The following is a 25,819-nucleotide window of genomic DNA, read 5'->3' as shown; positions in this document are numbered from 1 at the left end:
GCTAGTAAGGAGCTGAACAAGTACTGGCATGACCTCAAGGCCTCACAGGTGGACTGGAAACCTGGCCAGAAGATCCTTGTTATGGAGAAAACAAAGCCCAGAGCTTTGGCAGACAAGTGGACTGGACCATTCAGGATAATATCCAAAATGGGCAAAGCCAACTACCTGGTTGACATGGGTAGCCCCTCAGGTCTTCCACATCAACAGGCTCACCTTGTCACTGAAGTGGGGATGTTTCATGTCCCCTGCTAGCTTCAGGGAAAGAGGAGGATGAGAGTGAGCCCCTTCCTGATTTGCTACATAGCAGGGCTTTGGTTAGGCAGTATGCACCTGTTTTCACTGACACTAGCCATCATCCCATGATGCAGGCCTGACATACACTGGTGACAGTGTACTTGTTAAGAACAGATGCTACAGGATGTCAGACACAGTAAAGAACTACATCCAGGCAGTAGACAAGATGTTGGGCTTGGGTGTCATGAACCCTCAACCAGTCCATTGTCCAGTCCAGTGGTCCTTGTTCCCAAAGCTAGTTCCCAGGCAGGTACCAAAGACTGGAGGTTCTGTTTGGACTACTGAGGGGTCAATGCAGTCACCAGGACTGATGCGCACCCATTGCCCAGGGCTGATAAGCTTGTGGACAGGTATGTGCTGCCAAGTTTGTGAGCAGCTTTTACCTCAAATCAGGCTATTGGCAGATAGTCCTGACTGACCAGGCCAAGGAGAAAACAGCTTACTCAACCACTGATGGGATCTCCCAGTTTAGGGTCATACGTTTAAGGTTAAAGAATGCCTCTGTCACTTTCCAAAGGTTGGTCAATCATGCTCTCAGTAGGCTGGAGGCCTTCTGTGCGGCCTACCTACATGACACTGCTGTCTACAGTTCCACTTGGTAAGAGCATTTGACACATTTGGACCAGGTGTTGCACGCCATGAAAAGGGCCAACCTCACTATCAAGGCTACCAAGTGCCAGATAGCTCAGGGGAAGGTCACTTACCTTGGTCATGAGGTAGGAGGGGGTTAAATCCAACCTCTTTGTTGCAAGTGTGGGATACATCTACCAACCCAGCAGAACTCCCCCACATCACCAAACTGCATTTTAGCAGTTACCGGCAGAATGGATGCGCTGGCTCTGTTAAGCACCATTGCCATACATCAAAACTGTGTTTTGCAGTCACCAAAATAACAGCTGCGCTGTCTTTACCAGGCACATATGGGGCGAGATGAAACATAAAGCACCCTGAGAATTGCTGCAAGTCATTTTCTTCATTTGCATCAAAAAGAAGAATTCAAAAGCAGCCTAGTGCAGCGCTACTATGCTGCCAGCTTAAAACATCCAACTAAAGAAAAGGAAATGTTCTATGTTTAAAATGGTTTTGCACTGATGCCATTTCCATTTTTTTTCAACATTACACAGCTGGTTCAAGTAAGACACATTCATGCCCATCTATCTTCAGGCTATACACCAGCAAAGGAGGGCAGTCCTTCCTGAAAGGCATTATGTATCAAGGAAAATCTGTGAAAAAGCAAAGAAAGTCACTCCAGGTCATACGGGAAACGTTTTACTTTTGCAACAATCTAACACAGTCAAACTCTTCAGAAAAAGCTCTCTCTCTCCTTTTGCTTGATGTCAGTTTCAGAGAACCCTTGCGTTGGACAGATTTCTGTGTATTAGAAATTGACTAGGGCTATAAATGTTCAGAATATAGATGCGAGAAAGAGCCGCATTTGTAAAAGTGACATCCAAGAAGAATTAGCCCACGTGTAAAAGGGTAATTTTGCCAAACAAGAAAATGCCTTTTAAAAAGTAAAATGTTAAACTAAGGCTTTGTGCTTGCATAGAAATGTGATGGGGGTTTGCTGTAAAATATATACATGATACTTAGTCCCAAAAGACTTGCTTTCAGGTTAAAGAAAGAAAAATAAATAAATAAAATTACTGTGAGGCCAGCAGAATAGATTTGGCAGGCCCTGGCTTCAAAGGGCCCTGCCTCCCCTGGGACAGAATCACCTTCCCCAAGTGGACCAGCCCCCTGGAAACTGAGAGGGCCAAGGTAGAGAATCTAGCAACCTCGTCAGATGAAGCAGCATTGCTCCAGCATGAGACAATGGACTGCCTTGGTACACAGGTGTGAATTCCTGATGACGCCTCCCCTCAACTCAAACTGAAGGACTTCAAAGGCGAATCCATGGCAACACTGGGCTAAGCTGACCAGAGCCTGACATTTGGCTGGGGGTCAGAAGGAATGCCCATATTTGGAAAACAAAGACAGCCCTTTTGATTGCAGAGACTGTTCAGATCATGTCATTTATTTCAGTAATCAAAAGACATATTAATGTGAAATTATGACAGTTTAAATATCATGTTTGTGCCATTAAAATAAGATGTTGCAGGTGTTTCTAGGATGTTGGGGACACAGATGCCAGGAAAATGCCATTTCTGGGAAAAGCATACATTTGAAAATTAATGAAAACATGACCTGTGATAATATGTATACATATATATAATTGTAGAATTTTAGGTGAAATGTTTTCCATGGAAATGGCGAAAGATTACCAGAATGACTAAACAGCATCGCACCGTTTTGGGATGTGAATGGTATATTCTTTGTAAAATATGGGATCTGTCTACCTAATTTTTATAAGGGTGAAGTGTATACAAATAAGTGTTTTCCTTTTATAACTTTTTCTGGCAAAAATTACTATGGTGAAACAAAGGTACTTCATAAAACACCCACCCTAAAAACGAGTCACCTCCTTCAGACGAATCTGCTTACAGGGAGGAGGCGACTTCCATAGGATGACCTATCTGATTTAGAGGTATGTCTAGCTTAGTTCTGCCCACATAGTAAAGATACTCCGATGTTATCCAGCCTATAAAAGTAGAGACATTCAAAGTTCAGGAGACCTTCCAGAAAATCCGACAGGCAGATATTGAAGAAAATCCAGCATTCATAACTCAACATCCAGAGATCCAGATATTCCCCATTCATCCAGCAAGATTCCAGATCCCAGAAGCCAGGCCAGAGTTAGCTGACTCTACCCAGGCTGAACCTCTGATCCAGAATTAAAACCCTACCAAAATCCCAATAATTCAGGGAGAAAGGGGGAAAAGCTGCAGTACCTTTTTTGGGAGTATCATGTGACCAGACCGGCTTTGCCACGCTACCTGCTAGCCCAGCTGATGCACCTCACTGTCTCCAGTGACCAGACTAGGCCCAGATTTCCCCTTCGATGAGAGCCCGCTGCGCAGTGACCAGATCTTACCTCGCTACTCAGAAACCCTGTTCGCTGTCCAAGCTACCCCATTCAAGTGCTTGTTGTGAGTATTTCCCTTCCCCAGTAACCAAAAACTGCATCCCTTGCTTTGTTACCTTGTATTAGGTCCAATCCCATACAGATCCTATAACTGCCCTAGCAAAATCCTTAAAATTGTCAGAATCCTCTGTGTACCCTGTTCTTAGGAAAATATTTAGTGATCTCCATGTGTCCTTAGTACTATTTGGAATACATTAATTAAATTCCCATCTAAAGAGACACACGGCGTGAGGGGGTTAAAACTGCAGCTTAACCCTTTTCACAGGCAGCGTTTCTCTTTTTGATAATCTAGTCACGAAAATATAGTTTTAGTAGAACTGGTCATTTTCCTTTTGAATTCGATTTTCCCTGTGCAACTGCTTTTCACTTTTAAAACCGAGTTTCCTTTCCTTTTAAGAATCTCACACTGTCATCCCTCCAGAGTTACTGTTTCATTTCCATATTATACCTGTGATGTGCCTTTGTACCTTAGCATCAACACCGCATTCCGATTTTGTCTGTTTAACCCATTTTCTATGCCGTTTTGCTATTTTAAACCCGTGAAAATAAGCAATTGCAATTTCTCCACGTGTGATTTTGCTGCACTATGTTTTTCCTTCCAAAGTTGATTTTCTGAACTGTATGCCCGTTGCTAGTACATTGTCTTGTAGTTTGCTAGTCTTTTGACATCTTTGTTACTGCTATACCCATTTTTGCCTTATTCATTCAACCGCACATGTAAAACAAGTATTTAGTAAATCCGAGTGCTATTTTGCTCAATTTCAAGGGTTTTCAATCTGATTTTGCCTTCCATTCAGAGGTGGAAGGTCGGATTTTCATTGCTTTTGTTGCCTAGTATACCTGACTCCTTGCTACTCCTTTCTACCAACACAAAATTCAGTTAACAGGGGTTTGAGGGGGTGTTGCTGGGGGAAACATTAACTGTGGTGCAATCGTAAAATACCACCCGAAAAGTAATCTTGCCTTAATTCAATTGTGCACTGTATATCTTATGTAACCAGGTCAAACTAAGTTTATTCTATCAATTTACAGTGTAATTATCACCACACTGGTGATTGCCGCCCTATATTAAATTTGTGTGATTTTCTTTGGAAGTGAAAAATAAACAAATATTGTATTATCACTCACCAGCCTGGTTTATGGTCCATTGCGACCCAGGGTGTTTGTAAAGGGGGGTATGAGACTGGTTGGGTGCCTTCTCAAACTGAATTTGTAATAAATAAAATAAAAGGGTTTTAATTGTGCGCTGCATCCCCGGCCAGTAGAAAGAGTCCTGGTCTGGAATGTACCGTGCTTTTAAAATCCTTAACAAAGTGGGGGCTCGTGCCGGGATTTGAGATAGTGTTTCCACCCATGACAGCTTAACACAGCAAGCTAACCTAGAAAAGGTATGTATACTTTTTGTGGTTAGAAAAGTGTGTTACACTGTAAAAGCGCCTTCCCAAAACATAGACTCTAAGTATCAGGCCTGTGTGTAAAAATAAAGTAAACTCAACCCTGAACTAGACAAAAAGTAACAGAATACAGGTTTACTTGTATATAAATAAATTAATAAAGAACACTCTCCATAATGACCACAGTAGAGATAAACATGGCTAGGCAGCACTTTCTGCCCAAATTATTTGTCAGAGTGGAATGGGCACAGCAAGATGAGGAGGTCTGGCTAGGAGAAATGATGCAACAGATCACCACCATGAACAAGGATGTTTGGCAAGACGGTGGCCTATTACATCAAGCCTTGAGCGAGATGTATATGACTCCAAGCATTGAAGAGGAACAGATTAAAATTGTCCGATTCTCACCCTACCTATATCTCCACATGGGGATTATGGAGGAAAAATTTGAAGAAGATAGAACCCTTGTGCAAAACGAGTCTGAGCGCTTAAACCAAAGCCAGACAGAGCTAAAACTGGTAGAAGAGAAATTGCAAAAGAACCAAGATTCTAAGGTAGTATTTGAAAATTACATCAAACAGCTAAAAGAGGAGATGGTTCTACAACAACAAAATCAAATCATTCAGAGCAAGAGTCCCAATTAGATGCATTAAAAGTGGAGTGTCAGACAAACGTTGACTCTCTGGGAGAGAGTCAACAGAAACTGAATCAACAACTAAAATATAATAGGGCCTGCTCAGAATAAATAGCCATGTTACAAAATCAGATCAAAGAATTGGAAGAGGCGAATAAGAAATTAATCAGTAAAGAACTCCACCTCCAGACAGAATTTAACCAAGAACGCCAGAGGGGCACCCCGCATCAAGAAAAAGATGCCCTGTGTGAGGAAGTGAGCAACCTAAAAACAGATCTACAGGAAAGAAAGTTAGACCTCCAGAAACTAAAGGAACTAAAAGTAGAATATGGAAAGTTATTGGGGCACACCAGACGAGTGGAAGGTGCTCGAGAAGAGAACACCCAAGCTAAAAATGTGCAAAATCAGGAGATGAATCTCCTGCAACAAAAATTGTCTCAGTATTCCCAGACCATACAGACAGCACAAAAAGACAATGAGGCCCTCTTTGATGAGAACAGGGAACTGCAGAGCCACGTAGAGGCTCAAGTAAAGGTCATAGAAGTAAGTCAATCCATGACAGCAGAGGAAAAGTCTCAGGCCTTTGCCTACCGTCAGGAAATAGGGGCTGAGAAGGAGAAACTTGAGCCGTTAGAAAAAGAGTATGCTAAGCTAAATCCAAACTGGAGGGATACTGAAAAAGTAGAGAGGGACAGGGCAACCCCTGATCACAGCGGGGTACCCTCTGTACTAAGGGCCTCAAACACATTTATCACTTTGTATGCACAAGGCGCTGCTGATTTCATGCCCGCCAGTTCACAAGAACAGGGAAGCATGAGGCAGCCAGACTCAAGTAGGTCCAGCATGACTGAACAGGCAAGCCACCGCCCATCAGAGATTGCTGGACGGGCATCCCTGTACGAATTCTGAAATTGTATGGCTGAAATATCTGATCAGGAAGACTCCTATGAGGAGAAACTCAGGGAGCTAGACCCACAGAAGCATCACTTACAAAGGAACCATTTGGTTCACTTCGCAGAAAAACAGCATGAATTGAGGCCCCAAAAGAGCATTCTAAAAACCTCCATACAAGCAGAGCAGTGGGGGTGGAGGGGTTCTCCACCAACCCTGGAACCCGAGAGGAGTCAGAAGGCCGCTCTTCTGTGCGAAAGAGGGAGTCAAAGGGGAGTGACCCAGAGAGCCCAAGGTACAGCATGGGAGAAGAAACCAGGCCCCACCATTCTGAGAGCAAATCGCAAGCTCAAAGAATCAAGGAGCGCCTAGAAGATAAAGCGGGGACCTCAAACAGTAGCAGCTCTGAGGCTGAGGGTGAGTGGACTCGGGTAACGCGGCAAGAGAAGGCCAATAAACAAAAGAGAGCTCGGGTGAAAGAACCAATTAGACAGAATAAGGCTATTAGGAATTTTATTACCCTGTATCACCAAAATGCAAAATATTCTGTTTGGGAGCAGCTGAAACTACATGAACAAATGATGGACTCTTTTCACATCAAAAATAGCCAGAACTGCATAGATTATGCCGAATGGAGGTTCTCTCTGGAGTACTCCAGCTTCTTTTCGGGGCTGGAAGACCAGAACCATTCAAGGTAGTCCACCTATAAGGCAGCCATCTTGAAGCACTTTTCCACCCACAGAAACCCCCAAGAGGCTCGCAAAGCAGCCTGCAATCTGCAATGCAGAGAGGATCAGGCCCCAAGAGAATTTGTATAGGAGCTAAAATGCGGCTTTGCACAAACCACCAGGTGGGTGCGCACGAATAGTAGAGAATTCATAACCACCTATTTTCATGCGCTCCCAAAATATATAATGACCCAGTTGGTAAGGGATTCTCATGACGACAGGACCCTGGACTGGGTAATAGAGCAGGCTACCATGATCTATGATGTCCAAAAACCTGCAGAAAACAAAAACCAGACAAAAACACCCAAACCAACCAACAGCCCCACTGCTGCTAAGGTGGCAGAGGTGAAGGTTGCCCCCATTTTGGATCTAGAAATGGGGGGGTCTTAAAACACATGTTCCCAAAACCAGCCACATCAGAGGCAAAGAAGGCCATCTGATCAATCAGCAGAATGTGGTAGTCAGGTAGGTAATCCCACCAATGTGACCCCTAACTCTGCTGATTACATCAGTCCCAGATATAAGGGCAACAAACCTATCTTGGGGTACGTATGACTCCCCCAGCCCAAGGGAGGGGATCCAACCAGGTGAATACTGCCTCAGGAAAATTCCCTCCTAACTTCCCTCAGGAGGGCAGTAATTCCCCAAATCCTGGGTTAAGTTTCTTTCCCCGGTATCTACCAAACCCCAACCTGCAGGGCAACCCTCCTTTCTTTCCCTGCTTTCAGGAGTCCAGACCACCCAATCTGGGAGAGGGTAGGCCAAGGGTGGAGGGTTACCAAGGGAACCCCCAATACCCAGGGTACTCTGAGAGATGGGATAGGTACCCTTCCCGAGAACCACCTAGGTTTGAGCAAAGACCCCCGTACCAGCCAGAACGGGTGCCCCAACTAAAGCACCAGGTCCAGAACCTCACGCAGGATCTGAATTGCATGTTGAGGGCTCAACAAAACCCTCAGATGAACATGGCGGCTCAGAACCCCTCAAACCCAGGGTCGGGCACCCCAGAACAATGGCGGGGAGAGAACCCCAACAACCCACCGTTTCCAGAGGAGGAAGCACGGGAGGAAGGGGGGTGCAAAGCCCTAGAGGAAGCTTCCGTCCTCATCTGTGAAAACCCCTGGACACCCCGGAACCGGAACTAAAATCTCTTGTTCCCGAAAACCTGCAACCCAGGGAACAGAGGGTGGGTAGGAGAAATAAAGAAATCAAAAAGACCCATTTTGGGGAGGAAGTTAGTGTTCTCTAGTTTGAACGGGAAGAATCCTTGAAGGATTCTGGGAAGATCTTCTCCTCATTCAATGGACCTGAATGAAGACTGGGTGGGTGTGGGGAATGATTCAGTCACCCAACCCTGAACCCCAGAATTGTCATCCTGAGAACAAAATATGAATGGATGGATCCTCCCCACAAACTGGTTCTAGTGACTGCCACCAGGTAAAGGGGGGGTCGGCACCGACCTAAGGGAAAATGGGGATTCTGAAATCCCACATATTTCAGGATGCCAGATTTTTGTTACAGATTCCCAGATTCCGGCAATGAAAAATGTCCAAAACCCCACTGTGTCGGAGTCCAAAATAAAGAAATTGACCTCCCAGCTTGCCTAAAATGCCCATTACCTTTGCCCCTTGGAGGAGAAAGAAGCTAGATTCTACGCCCCCGTCCGAGTGCCAGGGCAGTGTGCATTTTCAGCACTGGTGGATACTGGATCCCAAGCCACTCTTTTGTCCAGAAGGGCCTTTGAGCAGCTAAATTCAGGAAGAGGAGAGAGACACCAGATCCCTCTCACCCCTCTTCCTGGACAACTCCAGAACCTCAACGGGAATGAAATTCTTGTTGAGGGGACTGCAGATCTGGAAATTTAAATTGGGTGACATAAGGTGAAGCACCCGGTCATAGTCGTGACTCCAGAGGGGTCCCCATGTCTATTGTCCCCCCTGATAGACTGTGTCAATAAGGTCCTCTAGACTCAGACTAACCGGCCAATAAAATTAAAACAAAGTGTCAACCATGTTAGATAAAATGCCACATGCCACATGGCTGAACACAATTCTGATCATATGGAGTTTCATTTCCAAAATAATCAAATACCTGACATTACAGTAATTGCTGTAGGACAACAAACTGGTGATGGGAACTCCTCTCCATTCCTGAAAATCAACCTTCCTTCCAGTTTCAAGTGGCATTCCATGCTGGAAGGAAATACTTTGAAATTGTATATTAATTTCCAATCAGAAAATCCAAATCCTGTAGTCAAGTGATGAAAAACCAGCTGACATTCAGAAAATTAGAGAACAGCTGTTCCTCCCTATTCAGTTAAATGAGGGGAAGGAGCCTGTTCTCTCCCGAGTGTGCCTCAACAACGGAAAGAGCTTCATCAGCAAAGCCATGTTCAGAAAACTCCCAAAAGATTTAACCATTCCCACATTTAAATTGATGGATAAGTGGGAAATGGGCCTGGAAACTCCCAATTCCAAACATCTCCTGCCTAGCAGGTGTATGCTCAAAATTTCTCTAGGTGACAAAAGCATAGAGCATAATTGTTGAGTCGTGCGAGATGTCCCTGCTGCATTCTATTTAGGCAGTGACATTCTCAATCGGTTTGCAATTAATTTGGACCTTATTAATTACAAGGCTTGCTCCTGACTAGGGGGAAATCCCATGGGCTTTGATAATTTTGAAAAAGCATTTCGGTCAGCCCAATTGCTGCCATATGCAGTTGAATTTCAAATTGGAGAGGAGGTCACCAACCCAACACGGACCCAACAATTCCCACTTGACTTAAAAATTAAAAGAGGACAGAAATGACAAAATCCTGACACCTATGTACACCTCAATGCCCATCATCAACAGCAGGCGATGGGCTTAAACCCAACACCGTTAGTCAATGTAGAACACAACACCATTCCAAAATTGGTGGATAACGGCGACCTCAGGAGTATCACTCTGGGCACAGGCACCAGTATTGGAATGGCGGTTGATGACCAACATTTTTCCATGGATCTAGGAAATGAACTGATAGGACCAATCCCCAATGACTGCTATGACAATGACAGAGACAGTGACATACCACCGGACAGGATCTTCACCCAGCAAGGGGGGAATTTCCTGGTGTACTCTTTCTGCCGTTACAGGGAGGAAGACATGAGCTGTGACATCAGGAAGGATGAGGTGATATTGCAGGTCCACAATGACTGCCTCTCCTACCTTAAGCCCTCTGTCCAGGTCAACACTTTAACCAGAGACCTCCCCACACAGCTGGACAGCTGGAGGAGGCCGCTGAGATTGGTAAACCCAAAGTCTTTCCAGCCTTCAGGCAAATGGTTAAAGAGCGGGTCAACCTTGCTGATGCCTGTGAGACTGAGGAGCAAAAGCAAAAGTTGAAACGGGTGTTCTTAGATTTCCATGATATCTTTGCTGTGGACTCGTATGACTGTGGTCACACCGAGATACATACTACCTCAATTCCCACAGACCCTGGGATGACTCCAGTATTTGTGAAGCAATATCACTTGCCTCTCGCAACTGTGGAGTCCCTGACAGAAATTATCAAAAACCTAGAGTCCTGTGGGATAATTCGTCCAGTCCACAGCACCTAATAATCCGCTGCTGGGGATTTTAAAACCAAATGGCCAATGGAGACTTTGCGCACGCCTTAGGGAGCTGAACAAACGGGTCCACATGTCCCGGTGGCCTCTTCCCTACATTGACCAGGGACTGGCCCAGATCCAGGGGTCAAATGTATACACTGCTATTGACCTGACAAATGGATACTGGATTGTGCCCGTCAGTAGGGAGGACCAATACAAGCTGGCCTTTACCTTCAGGGGGCAGCAGTAAACATGGCCATGGACTCCCTTTGGATACACAAACTCCGTCAACAAATTCAACATCTTTCTACACAAGGCCATGCCCGATTTGAGTGAAAGATGTAACCTGGTCTATGTGGATAATGTCTTGATTAAAAGCTCAACTGTGGAGGAACACATAGCGGAAATCTGAAATGTTCTAACCCAGTTGAGGGTTGCCGGAGAAAAACTGTCCTTCCAGAAGGCACAATGTTGCAGGACCCGTGTTAACTTCTTGGGACATGAAATAACTCCTGAGGATCTCTGTCCCCAGGAGAAGAAAGTGGAAGCACTACTAAAACTGAAAGACCCCACAACTCTGTGTGAGCTCCGAAGCCTCCTTGGACTGACTAATTACAGTAGGAAGTTCATTGAGGATTAAGCAGAGGTCACAAGACCACTGGTCCATCTGTTGAAGGGGGGGTCAAGTGGGAGTGGGGTTCAGAACAATCCAAGGCAGTAAAACAACTCAAAAGAAGTCTCTCACAAGCACCTTGTCTCGCTTACCCTGTCAAAAACAAGGAGTTCTTCTTGGAGACAGGGTTCTCTAAAACATGCTTGACAGCAGTATTATATCAAAAGCATGACAAGGTCCATAAAGTCATCTCCTATGCAAGCAAGACTTTATCCACTGTGGAGGAAAAATTCAACGATTATGAGAAGGCACTCCTGGCAACGGTGTGGGCATTAAAAAATTACCGCCCGTTCATCCAGGGGGAGCACATCATAGTGCAGACTCCACACCAGCCTTTGCAATACCTCCATAGTGACAGAATCCGGACAGGAAATGTGAGTAATTCCAGAATTACTTCTTGGATTCTGTCCATGCAAGGCTTTCCTGTGGAGGCCAGATATAGCTAAAACAAGAAGAGTACCCTCACGCAAGGTCTGGCTGACTTGCATGATTGAGCCAGAGAAAACTGTCTCGAGGACGAAAGTCTCAAACCCCAAGACAACATGGAGGTGTACCCGAATTCCCCGCACAAAGTCTATGAAGAAGACAAGTGCGAGGGCATGCCCACAGTTTATGTGGACGGGTGCGCCTATCATGTTGACAGCAACAGGGAGAAGGAGCTTGTGACCGGCGTTGGAAATGCTAGGTGAATGATGCCCCGGAAACCTCTGCTGGGTACAAAATTGGTCCCCACAGTAGTCAGGTGGCAGAGTTGATGGCAGTTCATCAGGCCATCCTTACTGCCGTGCAACACTGACTCCACAAACTGCTCCTAATCACTGATTCAGATTATGTCCGGCACGGGTTTGTGGAGCACCTGGTCAATTGGAAAACCAGAGGCATGCTGTGTGCTAATAACAAACCGCTTAAACATGGCAAGCTAATACAAAATATTGATGATCTGGTCACCTCTAATGGGATGACTATCTATTGGAAAAAGATTAAGGGTTATTCCAGGATAGAGGGGCCAGACAAAACTGGAAACAACCTGGCTGATCAGTTGGCCAAAACCAGAGCCATCCAGGGGGATCTCCTCGAGCTTGAGTCCCTGTTGGGGGAAATCCAGGTCAATGCTGTCACCAGGTTCCAGACAAATGCTCACAATGAACTCTCAACTGCCCACTGGAGTAAGGAGACCTCAGATGCTGATTTAATCGTGGCACAAAAAGGGGATCCGATTATTGGGAAATTTTGCCAACACATTGAGGACCCTGAGAACTTTCCTCTGATGGAAACCAGTTACATGGGAAAGAGGACCTCAGGGTTTTGAAGAAGTGTCCCACAATGTTCTGAATCCAAGACAAATTGTTGGTAAGGAGAATCATCTCTGGATGCGACCAGTGAGTGGTACCTACCTCATTCTGAAGCCTGATGCTAAATCCCGCCCATGACGCGGCCACAGCCAGTCATTTGGGGTTTCATACTACTCTAGAAATCTTGCGGGAGGTTGTATAATGGCCACACATGGGGCAGGACCTCGACCAATATTTGAAGGGGTGTCTTGTGTGCGCACAATATCAGCCAAGTTCACTCACACACCGAGCTCCCCTCCAGAAGAGGGGTATGACAGTGCCTTAGTCAGATTTACAAGTAGATTTCATTGGGCTTGTGATTCGCTCCTCTAGGGGAAACAAGTACATGTTAACAGTAACATGCTTGTTCACCAAATGGGTGAAATGTCTCCTGGCCCCAAATTGCAAGGGAGAAACAGTAGCTGCCCTGATGATCAACCACATCTTCTCGCATTTTCGCCTTCCCCAAAGGATTGAGTCAGGCCGAGGAAGTCACTTCACCAGCGAAGTGATGACAAAGATGTGGCCGATACTTGGGGTAAAAAGGAAACTTCATATTGCATACTGCGTGTCCTCTAGTGTGGGAGTTGAGAGGTACAATAAAACCATTGTGAGCATTCTACAAAAGTTAGTGGCAGATTCTGGGCCAAGCTGGGACATCCAATTACCGCTTGTCCTGATGGCCATTAGATCTACACCATCTTCTGTGACCAAAATGTCTCAATTTGAGCTAATGACTGGACGAAAAATGGTGCTACCTCAGCATCTGCTCTACAGAATACAAAAGCAGACACTGATAAATGCCTCCAAAACACATGAATATGTTGAGAATTTAAGAAAACGCCTTCAGCATGCTTTTGGGTATGCTCAGCGGAATCTGGAGAAATCGGAGGAGGGGATGAAAACTCAATATGATTTAAAAACAACCAAAAAGGAATACCAAGTAGGAGACAGGGTCTACTTGTACACGTTTCAAAGGAACCAGACTAAGGAGCAGAAATTTCACCCTTCCTGGTGCGGTCCGTTTGAAATTGTAGATACAATTTCACCTTTCGCCTACAAAATTCGCATCCCCAAAGGAGAGCTGTCAGAAGAGAAATGGGTCCACATTAATCAGGTAAGGAGTTGTCACCCTAGACACACTTTGCGGCTGATAGAGGAGCCCAAGGAAAGTCAAATAGAGGAGACCCCTGGAGAATGGGACAAAAGAAGAAGAACAAGCAGAAGGGAATAGGTAGGTCCATAGGTATATCTATCTAACAGGGAGTACTTTTCTTCATTAGCATTGCAAAAGTGTATCACAAAACCATGGTGTAAAAGTTCAATAACTATTATTGCCTTGTTAAGTCATTTGTCTGCTGCTAATTGTAAATGTGTGTCTTGTTCCACTCAGGTCAACCTTCCGGTAAGACAGTTAGAGAAAAAATTCTAAAACCTGTCTTTATTTATCTCCTATTTAGTACTAATTCCATTCCCCTTGCCCGGGGACTCAGAAAGGGAAGGAAGGAAAGGGGGTGTAGCTCCACACTCCAACGAAAGACGAAGGGAGGATCCTGGTGTACCGCTCCCTGATGGAAGAAGAACACCACCCGATGAACCCCACTTTGCCCTACTCTCACTCAACAAGAAGTCTTGGAAAAGCAGGGGGGTATCTGTGGGTTACATCTACCAGCCCAGCAGAACTCCCCCACATCACCAAACTGAATTTCAGCAGTTACCAGCAGAATGGCTGTGCTGGCTCTGTTTAGCACTGTTGACTTGCATCAAAATTGCATTTTGCAGTCACCAAAATAACGGCTGAGCTGTCTTTACCAGTCAAATATAGGGCGAGATGAAACATAGAGCACCCTGAGAATTGCTGCAAGTCATTTTCTTCATTTGCATCAAAAAGAAGAATTCAAAAGCAGCCTGGTGCAGTGCTGCTATGCTGCCAGCTTAAAACTTCCAACTAAAGAAAAGGAAATGTTCTTTGTTTAAAATGGATTAACACTGATGCCATTTCCATTTTTTTTCAACATTACACAGCTGGTTCCAGTAAGACACATTCATGCCCATCTATCTTCAGGCTATACGCCAGCAAAGGAGGGCAGTCCTCCATGAAAGGCATTATGTATCAAGGAAAATCTGTGAGATAGCAGAGAAAGTCACTCCAGGCCGTACGCCAAACATTTGACTTTTGCAACAATCTAACACAGTCAAACTCTTCAGAAAAAGCTCTCTCTCTCCTTTTGCTTGATGTCAGTTTCAGAGAACCCTTGTGTTGTACAAATTTCTGTGTATTAGAAATTGACTAGGGCTATAAATAATGTTCAGAATATAGATGTGAGAAAGAGCCGCATTTGTAAAAGTGACATCCAAGAAGAATTAACCCACGTGTAAAAGTGTGCTTTTGCCAAACAAGAAAATGCCTTTTAAGAAGTGAAATGTTAAACTAAGGCTTTGTGCTTGCATAGAAATGTGACGGGGGTTTGCTGTAAAATATATACATGATACTTAGTCCCAAAAGACTTGCTTTCTGGTTAAAGAAAGAAAAATAAATAAGTAATTAAAATTACTGTGGGGTCAGCAGAAAAGGTTTGGTAGGCCCTGGCTTCAAAGGGCCCTGCCTCCCCTGGGAACAGAATCACCTTCCCCAAGTGGACCAGCCCCATGGAAATTATGAATGGGCCAAGGTGGAGAATCTAGCAACCTTGTCAGATGAAGCAACATTGGGCTAAACTGACCAGAACCTGACATTTGGCTGGGGGTTCGAAGGAATGCCCATATTTGGAAAACAAAGCCTGCCCTTTTGATTGCAGGGATTCTTCAGAACATGTCATTTATTTCAGTAATCAAAAGACGTATTAATGTGAAATTATGACCATTTAAATGTCATGTTTGCGCCATTAAAATAAGTTGCAGGTTTTTCTAGCATGTTGGAGCACAAACGCCAGGAAAATGCCATTTCTGGGAAAAGCATACATGGTATAGCTTTGAAAATTAATGAAAACATGCCGTGTGATAATATGTATACATATATATAATTGTTGAATTTTAGGTGAAATGTTTTCCATGGAAATGGCGAAAGATTGCCAGAATGACTAAACAGCATCACACTGTTTTGGGATTTGAATGGTATATTCTTTGTAAAATATGGGATCTGTCTACCTAATTTTTATAGGGCTGACGTGTATAAAAATAAGTGTTTTCCTTAATAACTTATTTTGGCAAAAATAACTTTGGTGAAACAAAGATACCTCATAAAACACCCACCCTAAAAATGAGTCACCTCCTTCAGTCCAATCTGCTTACAGGGAGGAGGCGACATCCATAGGCTGACCTATCCGATTTAGAGGTATGTCTAGCTTAGTTCTGCCCACATAGTAAAGATTCTCTGATGTCATCCAGCCTATAAACGTAGAGACATTCAAAGTTCAGGAGACCTTCCAGAAATTCCGACAGGTAGACATTCAAGAAAATCCAGCATTCATAACTCAACATACAGAGATCCAGATATTCCCCATTCACCCTGCAAGGTTACAGATTCCAGAAGCCAGGCCAGAGCTAACTGACTCTACCCAGGCTGAACCTCTGATCCAGAATTAAAACCCTACTAAAATCCCAATAATTCAGGGAGAAAGGGGAAAAGCGGTGGTACCTTTTTTGGGAGTATCCTCTGACCAAACCGGCTTTGCCCCGCTACCTGATTGGCCAGCTGATGCACCTCGCTGTCTCCAGTGACCAGACTAGGCCCAGCTGTTCCCTTCCAGGAGAGCCTGCTGCGCAGTGACCAGATCTTGCTTCGCTGCTCAGAAACCCGGTTTGCTGTCCAGGCTACCCCATTCAAGTGCTTGTTGTGAGTATTTCCCTTCCCCAGTAACCAAAAACTGTATCCCTTGCTTTGCTACCTTGTATTAGGTCCAATCCCATAGAGATCTTATAACTGCGCTAGCAAAATCCTTAAAATTGTCAGAATCCTCTGTGTACCCTGTTCTTAGGAAAATCTGAAGTGATCTCCATGTGTTAGCGCTGTTCTTTCCAATCATTTCAGTCCGTTGTATAAGTTCTTAGTACTATTTGGAATAAATTAATTAAATTCCCATCTAAAGAGACAAACAGCGTGAGGTTGTAAAACTGCAGCTTAAACCTTTTCACGGGCAGCATTTCTCTTTTTGATAATCTAGTCACGAAAATATAGTTTTAATAGAATCTCATACTGTCATCCCTCCAGAGTTACCTTTCATTTCCATATTATACCTGTGATGTGCCTTTGTACCTTAGCATCAAAACCGCATTCAGATTTTGTCTGTTTAACCCATTTTCCAAGCTGTTTTGCTATTTTAAACCCGTGAAAATAAGCAATTGCAATTTCTCCACGTGTGATTTTGTTGCACTGTGTTTTTCCTTCCAAAGTTGATTTTCTGAACTGTATGTCCGTTGCTAGTACATTGCCTTGTAGTTTGCTAGTTTTCTGACATCTTTCATATTGCTATACCCATTTTTGCCTTATTCATTCAACTGCATATGTAAAACAAGTATTTAGTAAATCCGAGTGCTATTTTGCTCAATTTCAAGGGTTTTCAATCTGATTCTGCCTCCCATTCAGATGTGGAAGGTCGGATTTACATTCTGTTTGTTGCCTAGTATACCTGACTCCTTGCTACATCTTTCTACCAACACAAAATGTGGTTATCCGGAGTTTTAAGGGATGTTGCAGGAGGAAACATTAACTGTGGTGCGATCAGAAAATACCACCTGAAAATAAATCTTGCCTTAATTCAATTGTGCACTGTATATCTTATGTAACCAGGTCAAACTAAGTGTATTCTATCAATTTACAGTGTTAATATCACCACACTGGTGATTGCTGCCCTATATTAAATTTGTATGATTTTCATTGGAATTGAAAAATAAATAAATATTGTATTATTACACACCAGCCATGGTCCATTGCGACCCAGGGTATTTGTAAAGGGAGTTGTGAGACGGGTTGGGTGCCTTCTCAAACTGAATTTGTAATAAATAAAATAAAAGTGTTTTAATGGTGCGCTGCATCCCTGGCCAGTAGAAAGAGTCCTGGTCTGGTGTGTACCGTGCCTTTAAAATCCTTAACACAAGGTACAAGATTTATAGGACTGGGACCCTCCCCAACTACTCAAACCCAGGTGAAATCTTGTATGGCCTCACTGGGTACTATAGAGACTTCATGGCATATTATGGCAAAGCTGCCTCCCTGACATCACCCAAGCAACCCAAGATGGTTCATTGGACTGAAGACTGTCAGAGAGCCTTTCAAGTGGCTTATGCAGATGAAGGGTGAAAACACCAAACTGCTCACGTGGTCCATTAGCCTGCAAGGGCTAGACTGCACCATTGAGCAGAGGCCAGGGAAGAGTCATGATAATGCAGATGGTCTTTCCAGAAGGTATGTTGACCGTCTGGATGAGGGCGACAATCTCATGGGAGATTCGTTCACCCTAGCCTCAGTCGGGCGGAGGGTTAATCATGGCACCCTTATAAATCAGATATGCGATACCCTTGGCATCACAGACCTGGGACTAGACTGTTTGACCTCCGTCCTCTCTGACCGAACTTCACAGGTTCAACTGGGCCACTTTCTCTCCCCCCATCACACTCTCCACCTGCAGCGTTTCTCAAGGCTATATCCTCTGACTGTGGCTGTTCACATCTACCTTGCCACTGTAGCCCTTTTGATCTTACCTTCTCTCTTCTCTTCCAGTGTCATGCAGATGACACAAAGCTCTCCTTCTAGCTTCCCTCCACTTACTCCTGTTCTTCCTCTCTCATTCTTGTCTGTCTGGTGTGCTACTAACGATCTCTGCCTTAATGCCAGCAAGACTGAGATCCTTCTCATTGGGACCCCTGCTCCCTCTTTCCCTCTTACTCTCTGGCCGTCCTCCATGGTCCCCCTCCCCTTCCCTTCTTGTGCAGCAGAAAACCTTGGTGTCATCTTCGACTCATCTCTCCTCACATCGTGGACCTTGCCAGGAAGGCCCATTTTCAGCTGCACCGCCTCAGAGGCATCCTCCCTTTCCTCACCTTCCCCCAGAAACTTAATGTTGCCAGAGCTCTTGTCCTCTCTAAGCTGGACTACTGCAACATCCTCTTCCTCAAGCTACCTAATTCCTCCCTTCGCCCATTCCACTAATCCAGAATAGGACTGAAAGATTTATTCTTAGCCTCAAACCCAGGGACTGCATCTCTATAGCCTTAAAATCTCTCCACTGGCTCCCGGTTGTTACAAGGATCAAGTTCAAGGCCCTCTGAATCATCCACAAGGCTTTCTGAGGCCTGTGACCCTGCTACCTCCAACTCTCTCTCCATAAGTACATCCCTGCTAGAGCCCTTCGATCTTCTAGCTCCAACTCCCTATCAATCAGATGCTTTTCCAACAGAGAGGTGGGGGGAGGGGCGTATGAGATCTCTCTTCTGCATGAGCCTCCCTCTGGAATGGCCTCCCTGCCCCTATCAGGGTTTGAGTCGGATCTCCTTAGTTCCGGAAGCTTCTCACTACCCTCCTTTTCTCTTCTTCCTTCCCCCAACCCAGCTAATGCCCCCCCTATGCTGTATTTTGACAGGCTGCCTGGTTCCTTCTGAGTCATACGGTGCACCATGACCTCCGCGCACAGTCTACCCAATCACTTCAGTCTCCCCTGACCCCGTCTCTCTCCCAAACCTGGACCTGCCCAACCCGGCTCCCTCCCCTTGTACTAGCCTGGCGGTGCCTACACCCTACTGAGTCCACCCAGCCCTGTCCTCGCACTTAGCATGTGGATCCTCATTCCCTTCACTTCCTACTTTCCCCAGGCACTTGTCCACCTGGCCTCCCCTTAGCACTTGCTTAGCCAAGGGCCCCTCCTTAACACTTGCCTAACCCACAGGGCCTTCCCCCACTCTCCCCTCAACACTTGCATGCTCTTCACTCTTCCCTTCCCACCTTAGCATGAATGCATCCCGCTCTGGCCAGCACCATCACCCCCACTCTCCTGCATTTCTTGTTATTGAACTTGCACGATCCAAATGACATTCGGCATAGAAGGACCATTTTTGTTATTCTTAATCCCTGCTCCCCGACCCTCTTCTGTCTTGTGGCACCTTGAAACACCATTTGTTGTATAGGTGCATTATGAATACTCAATAAATAAATAAAATAAATGTGATGCTGGAAATGCTTTGGACGGACAGTGCCTCCTTGTGCTTGTACCACTACTTAGCCCTATATGCGCTTTGTCTGTTTGTATTCTGCACAGGAGTCACCCCTCACTTACCTCTGCGTCAGAGGTCAGAAGCTTGGAGTTTTCCTGGAAGCCTGTATCCTGAATCCAGCTGGAGGAAGAAGTTCTGCTACTTCAACTCTTCACCAAATCCAAAGGCTGCTGTGCTGATTCAAGGACTGATCAGAGAGTCCTGGACAGCCAACCTCTTCTCGTAGCTACGAGCGGACATAGTGCAACTGCTGTGCTTCACCCCAAAGTGTCCTGGAAGCCTGGCCTGAGTGCCTGCTGTCCTGCAGAGGTATCTGCATGGGTCCTGAAGAAGAGTGTCCAGGCATCTTATGCCAAAGAAGTCCACCAGCATTGTGCAGGAACCGGAGGCTGTCTAAGAACATTGGAAATCCAGATGGAAGTGCATCACCAGGATGAGGGGCGTACCCTGGCATAGTGCTGTTCGTTGCCCGGAGCTTGCCAAGTTCCAACCAAAGAAATCTTCAAGTGGCACTGTAGCCTTAAAATCTGTCCACGTTTCCATAGCTGAAGAAGCCCAGTCTCGCCGCCTGCAGAGAAATGCCTGCCTGTTGCCTTTCCGACCCTGCTTGGTTCCCTTCTCCTGCTCAACAGCAACAACCCAGCAACAACTGCTTCTGAGGGCAGTGGTTTGCGAACTTCTTCTTTTCAAGCCCCCACCCTTGAGTAAAACTACTGTTTCTGGGCCCTCCACCTAGTACTTTGTTCCCCCCTAAGAGACCCAAAGGATGTCATGGGGGGCCTCAGGCTTTTTAAAATATAAGCATATTAACTACTGCTTACATTTCCTATTAAAAGCAGCCACCTTATTCCTTTTTTTATATTAAAAACAGTAATCTTTACCCCTTTTTAAAGCATTTGCCCCCCCCACTGCAGACATCCTTTGGGCCCCCTGGGGGGACAGCGCTCCAGTTGAAGACCACTGTTCTAGAGGGAGTCCATCCTCAAATAAAGCTGAGAGACTCCAAAACTTCCGTCTTCCAAGGCACCCAAAGAGCTGTGACAAGGAAGTGGGGCTTCCTCCTGCATGGGTAACACCAGGGTCGCAGATTCGTCTTAAACCCGGTTCCCTTGCTGCTTCCCAAGTACCTGAGGGGTGGTGGGAGTTGTAGAAACAGGAAAAGACAATTAATGAACACATAAGGACTGGGCATTAATATAAAAGGAAAGTATAGCTTACCTTTTATTGCAGGTTGCCCAGGTTCGGGGGTAGGGGGTGTATCCACGAACTGTTGCCTTTTGACTCCAAAAAAACATTCTGCCTGTGTTCTAAAGTAATTTCCTACAGTGATTTGAAGTTAAACAGTGCTTAGTAATTTTGGTGCATTTTATTACAATTACCAGTTGGTGCATTATTGCTGAAGCTAGGAATAACTATGGTACCACACAGTACTGTACATATTGTGTTGTCTGTTGAAGAAGATTGTCCTATTTAAGTGTGTATATATATTCATCTAAACCTAATCTAATTTAATAAAAGAACTGTTAGCACATAACATAGTGTATAGACATTCCTTTGGGGCGGGTTTGGGGATTCACTTCACCCAATAACCAGCCTGCTCCACCTCCCTGTAAGTCTTGCCCTTGGCTGCTCATCCATTGCTAGCCCGGGAGCTTTGGCAGGGGTGCCTCTGTGCCCCTAACCCCATCATAGTGGGCATCACAGATAACCCCCCAGTCTTTACAGAGAGGAAGACAATTGTCTCTGGTTTTCCGAACCATGAGGAGGAACCTGCACCAGAGGAGTAAGTTGTCTGTGCTGCAGCCCGCGATTATCTTTGGCCACAATAACTCCACTGGCTTTATTGTACTTTCTCTGCCAAAAGCCAAAAAGGACGGTTTGAAATCTGACTCGATGTTTCCAGTGTTTCATGGTGCTTCTTTGCAGTTTCTAGGGCTCGATGGACTGCTTTGCCAAAAAGAACCTAATTTTCTATTGGCATATTTAAAAGGGTAGCTAAAATCTCTGCTCTAAAGGCAGAGTTTCTGAGCCAAGCACGTCTCTTCAATAAGTTTCCCTCTGCAATGATTCTCACAGCAGTATCTGCTGCCTCTAGGGTGTTTTTTAGTACTGCACTAGCTGGGGTAACCGGCGTTGCCCGTGTTCTGATCGTGTGGTGTATCATCTGCCCTGGAGGATGTTGCTCTTGTCCCCATGTCAGCAAGTCTTGCTTCAGTTTGCTCTGGCATCTCATTTGCCCTGGAGAAAGTAGCTCTTGTCCTCTGTTCGGTAAGTCGTGCTGCTGTTTGCTTTTGCGTTTCAGAAGCTCTTGATTTTGATTTTTGCTTTGCATCAGATGGAGCTTTTCCAAGTGATGTTAATTTTTTTGTGCAGCATGTTTCAGTCACTCAGTGACTGCAGCACATTTGAGAAAATGTCCAAGAAAGATTGATTGTGCTCTCTTCCAGTGAATGAACTTAAGTAAACTGTAACCTTGCGATTTCCCAGGTTTGGAGTGGCGTGATAAAAAAATGTTTACATTTCTTTTTATTCCCTTTAAAAATGCTTTAATAGTATGGGATTCCAAGATGGCCACCAAGCAGTAGAGACATGGCAGATCGAGCTCCGAACCCCATATAAAGCCTGGATCTGTGGAACAAGCCTTAAAAAGCATAAACATGTTTCCTACAGAAAGTATATGTTGTCAACATTAAGGAAAGTCAAATTTCGAAAGGATAAACAGAAAAGGCAGAGTGTTTTCGCACGAGAAGCATCCTGTACACGTGAAATCCCCTGACTAGCTCCGCTGAGGGACACCACACCCAGCTGAGGGACACCACAGAGAGCACTGCTCAAATATGTGGGACCGAACGACGACACAGTGGATTCTACCCCACCTTCGGTTCTGCAGGGAAAATCGTTAATGAGCTACACGGAAGCCCGAATGGTCGGAGTTATCGCAGGACAATAGGACATCACCCAAGCCGAGCCACCACCTAAGCTATTAACCGGCACGGCAGAAAGCTTGCGAGAAGACCCGCCGGCCCTGCTGACCCCGACCAAAATCCTGCTCTGCAAAAATAGTGAGAGATCCTCACCCCGCCCAAAAATGCTGCCCGACATAACATTGAGCTCCCAGGGTATATTATAGGCATACAGAGCCAGGGAAGGGTTCTTCCGCAGTGTGCATTTGGAGGGTGGCTCCTCTCTCCTATCTCGGTGGGACCCACCGGGAACAGGTAGAGAGGGAATAGGAGGAAGCAGACCTCTGGTGGGCATCGACTGGCGCAAGCGACTCCCTCCCAGGTACTGAATACACAAACAGTACTATATTGGCAACGGGTATAAGGGTATAGAACCGAGAATTGCTAGCGGATTAGGACTGTGGAAGAAGCAACAAAAACAATACATATTGCAATGGTAGGCTAACCTGGAGGACAACTGAACACCATTGGTGGAAAACAGCATAGCCTGGACCCACAAGGAGTATTGGGACTGAAGAGAAACATCCCGGTAAGGCGCATGGGAGAATAGACAGTGGCTGAAATCTGCCAATCTGAAGTAACAACTCTCATGGAAAGCCCTGCAAGCTACTGATGCAAGTCTCAATAAACATATGGACGAAAAGCACTTATGTTAACAAAGTAGGGGGAAGAAGGGAAACATACTCTTTTCAGGTGATTAAGTTATGAAGGATTGAAAAGTCCCCCACAATTGTCAATAGAAGAGAACTGTGTGCCACATTACCCATAAAGACATCTATTGGAAATCTTGAAGCCCTAGGAAGAAGCGATAATACAGAAGGATGTTTAACCACAGCATACTAGTAGGAATCGTCCTAGAGAAGCACTTGGTCAATGCCAGGGACCAGGGGGAAGGGAAAAGAAAAGAGCGCACTTCCACGCTTCCACCCACTCCTAAAGAGAAGCCAATAAGAAGCTGCTGGCTTAGGTCGAGTAGGGCTCAAATTCATCCAGATGACAATAGTGAGTTAGCAGAGATACAGATGGACACCAAGAACACTGACATGGCAGCCTCTAAAGGAAGATGTAGAACAATGCTTTAATGTTTTTTCAGGATAAGCTTTCTGCTTCCTTGCAACTTCAATTTGATACCTTTACAGCAGAATTTGAATCCGTCCTGTCAGATATACGAAAAGACATTGCCTCTCCTGAGGAACGAACCGATACTAATGAGAAGGCACTACAAGATCTGGCTCAGGACACCACGAAGTCGGAAGAGCTTCTCGAACAGTTGGCAAGGACAACACATAATCTAGAACTGCAAAGTGAGGATCTGGAGAATAGATCAAGAAGGTCTAACATTGGGGTACGAAACATTCCAGAATCAGTGAATGACTCAGCTTTGAGAGAGGAGGTTACAAGAGTATTTAGAGACTTACTAAACACGAAAGTGGCGGTAACAATTCCAATAGACAGAATACATAAGGTTGGTCCAAAACATCAGGACCAGGCGCCCGACCCAAGACACTGTGGTTGCAATGGCATGTTGTAAAGACCGGAGGGGGGTCTGTACCTCCGCTCTCTATATGGTAGAGGAGAGACACAGAGACCCCTGCCAAGATTCTCTAGTATTGGTAGATGTGATCAAGCAATCAAGGCCTAGCTTCTCAGGAGGTGATGCAAGCTGGTTCTTAAGTACAGTGTAGTCCCCGAGCACCCACGAAGGAATGTCCACACACTGTATCAGTTAAAACACAGTCTTTATATAATTAATATTCAAAGTCATAAACACGATCACGATAATTTCTTTTTGTACTCCGAAAATCCACAATGGTAAATATGTACAATTCTAAAGTGGTACCACTAACGTTATTAGACCTTATTAAAGTGCATACGGTCAGAATGACACACAGATCAAAATAAAGAGGAAACCAGCAGTAGAGAGAGGAAGGAAAGCAAGATGGTTGAGCAATTGGCAGAATACTGGTAACTACCGTTAAACACAGTTCTGTGTGGAGATCCCCCACCTGGGCAACATGTAGAAGAAAGATACAAGCCCAGTCCATATATTATTCCCACTAGACTTTCCAATAGTTCTGCAACCCCAAAGTACCTTGGCGTTGTTGCGTTCCTCGTCGGTGAAATCGACAACCCTTCTTGAGTGCCATCCCTTTAAGGCAGGAGTCCCGGGTCGTCGAACGTCCGACGGAGAACAGGTCGAGCTACGACAGTGAAGTGGCTGTGTCGTTCCTAGCGGTGCTCGTTGACGGGGAAGCGTAAACGTCCTGCAAGGAAAAGGGGGTGCGGGGCACCTTGATGTCAATAGTTCTGGAGCGCAAAGAGTTGAAGAACTGTGGCCCAGCAAGGGCGTCGAGTCGTTGGCGTCTCTGTGGTCTTTGGGTGGCGGGAAACCCACCGGTGGATGCTCCTCGGCGCGTCGACGGTCAGGCCTTCTCCGGCAGGATACAGCGCCGACGATGCGGATGAGAGCGTCCTTGGATCAATGAAGTTCTTAGGTAACGGGAGTGCAGCGGCTCCAGTCGGCGACAGTGGTGGACAACAGTCCGGGTGCTTCTCCTTGGAGTTCCGCATCAATCTCCATATCGGGTCGGCAGCCTGTCCAAGGTCTGTCTACCAGGGAGCGTAGGCAAAGATCAGCTGTGCACGATGGTCCCTCGTAGCTCGGGAAGAGGGCGCCTTACCAGGTCCTCTCTGGGTCAGTTCTTGAGGCACAACAGCTTTCAGATTGCAAAGTAGAGCAACAGCAATTCTTCTTGTCCAGCAGGGCTCAAGGTTAAGCTTCAGTTACTCCAGTTACTCGGCGTAGTGGACTTCAGCTTCCGAACACGATTCCTAGCAGTGAGAGGTCCCCAGATATACTGTTGATCTTCCATTCATTCCGCTGGGTCATACTCAAGCATCCAATCACGACTACGGGCATTCATGCAGACAGGCAGCCAGTCAGGCACACAAGGTATTCAGGCCATTCACTTCTCACTCACAACAAGTTATGTGTATTGGGACCGAGCCATTCAACACTCCAAGCTGCATTCATACCGGTTTTGGGCAGGGCTGTCTCAACCATTGTGTCAAACACCAGATACTAGACAG

At 45.5% G+C, this 25,819-nt stretch overlaps 1 long non-coding RNA gene across 1 annotated transcript in view; it reads left to right on the top strand.

Annotated features, from left to right (window-relative positions):
* LOC138467835 (uncharacterized) overlaps positions 1-17,321 on the top strand; it is a 210,991-nt gene extending 193,670 nt beyond the window's left edge. The window contains exon 2 of the long non-coding RNA XR_011268157.1: positions 14,021-17,321. This is a non-coding gene — a long non-coding RNA (uncharacterized lncRNA). The remainder of the gene's footprint in view (positions 1-14,020) is intronic.
* Positions 17,322-25,819: the final 8,498 nt, after the last annotated feature.

This window comes from Ambystoma mexicanum, chromosome 4q (assembly GCF_040938575.1).
Source record: "Ambystoma mexicanum isolate Mex_15411 chromosome 4q, UKY_AmexF1_1, whole genome shotgun sequence".
Lineage (NCBI taxonomy): Eukaryota > Metazoa > Chordata > Amphibia > Caudata > Ambystomatidae > Ambystoma > Ambystoma mexicanum.
This window is presented reverse-complemented; position numbering and strand designations above follow the sequence as displayed.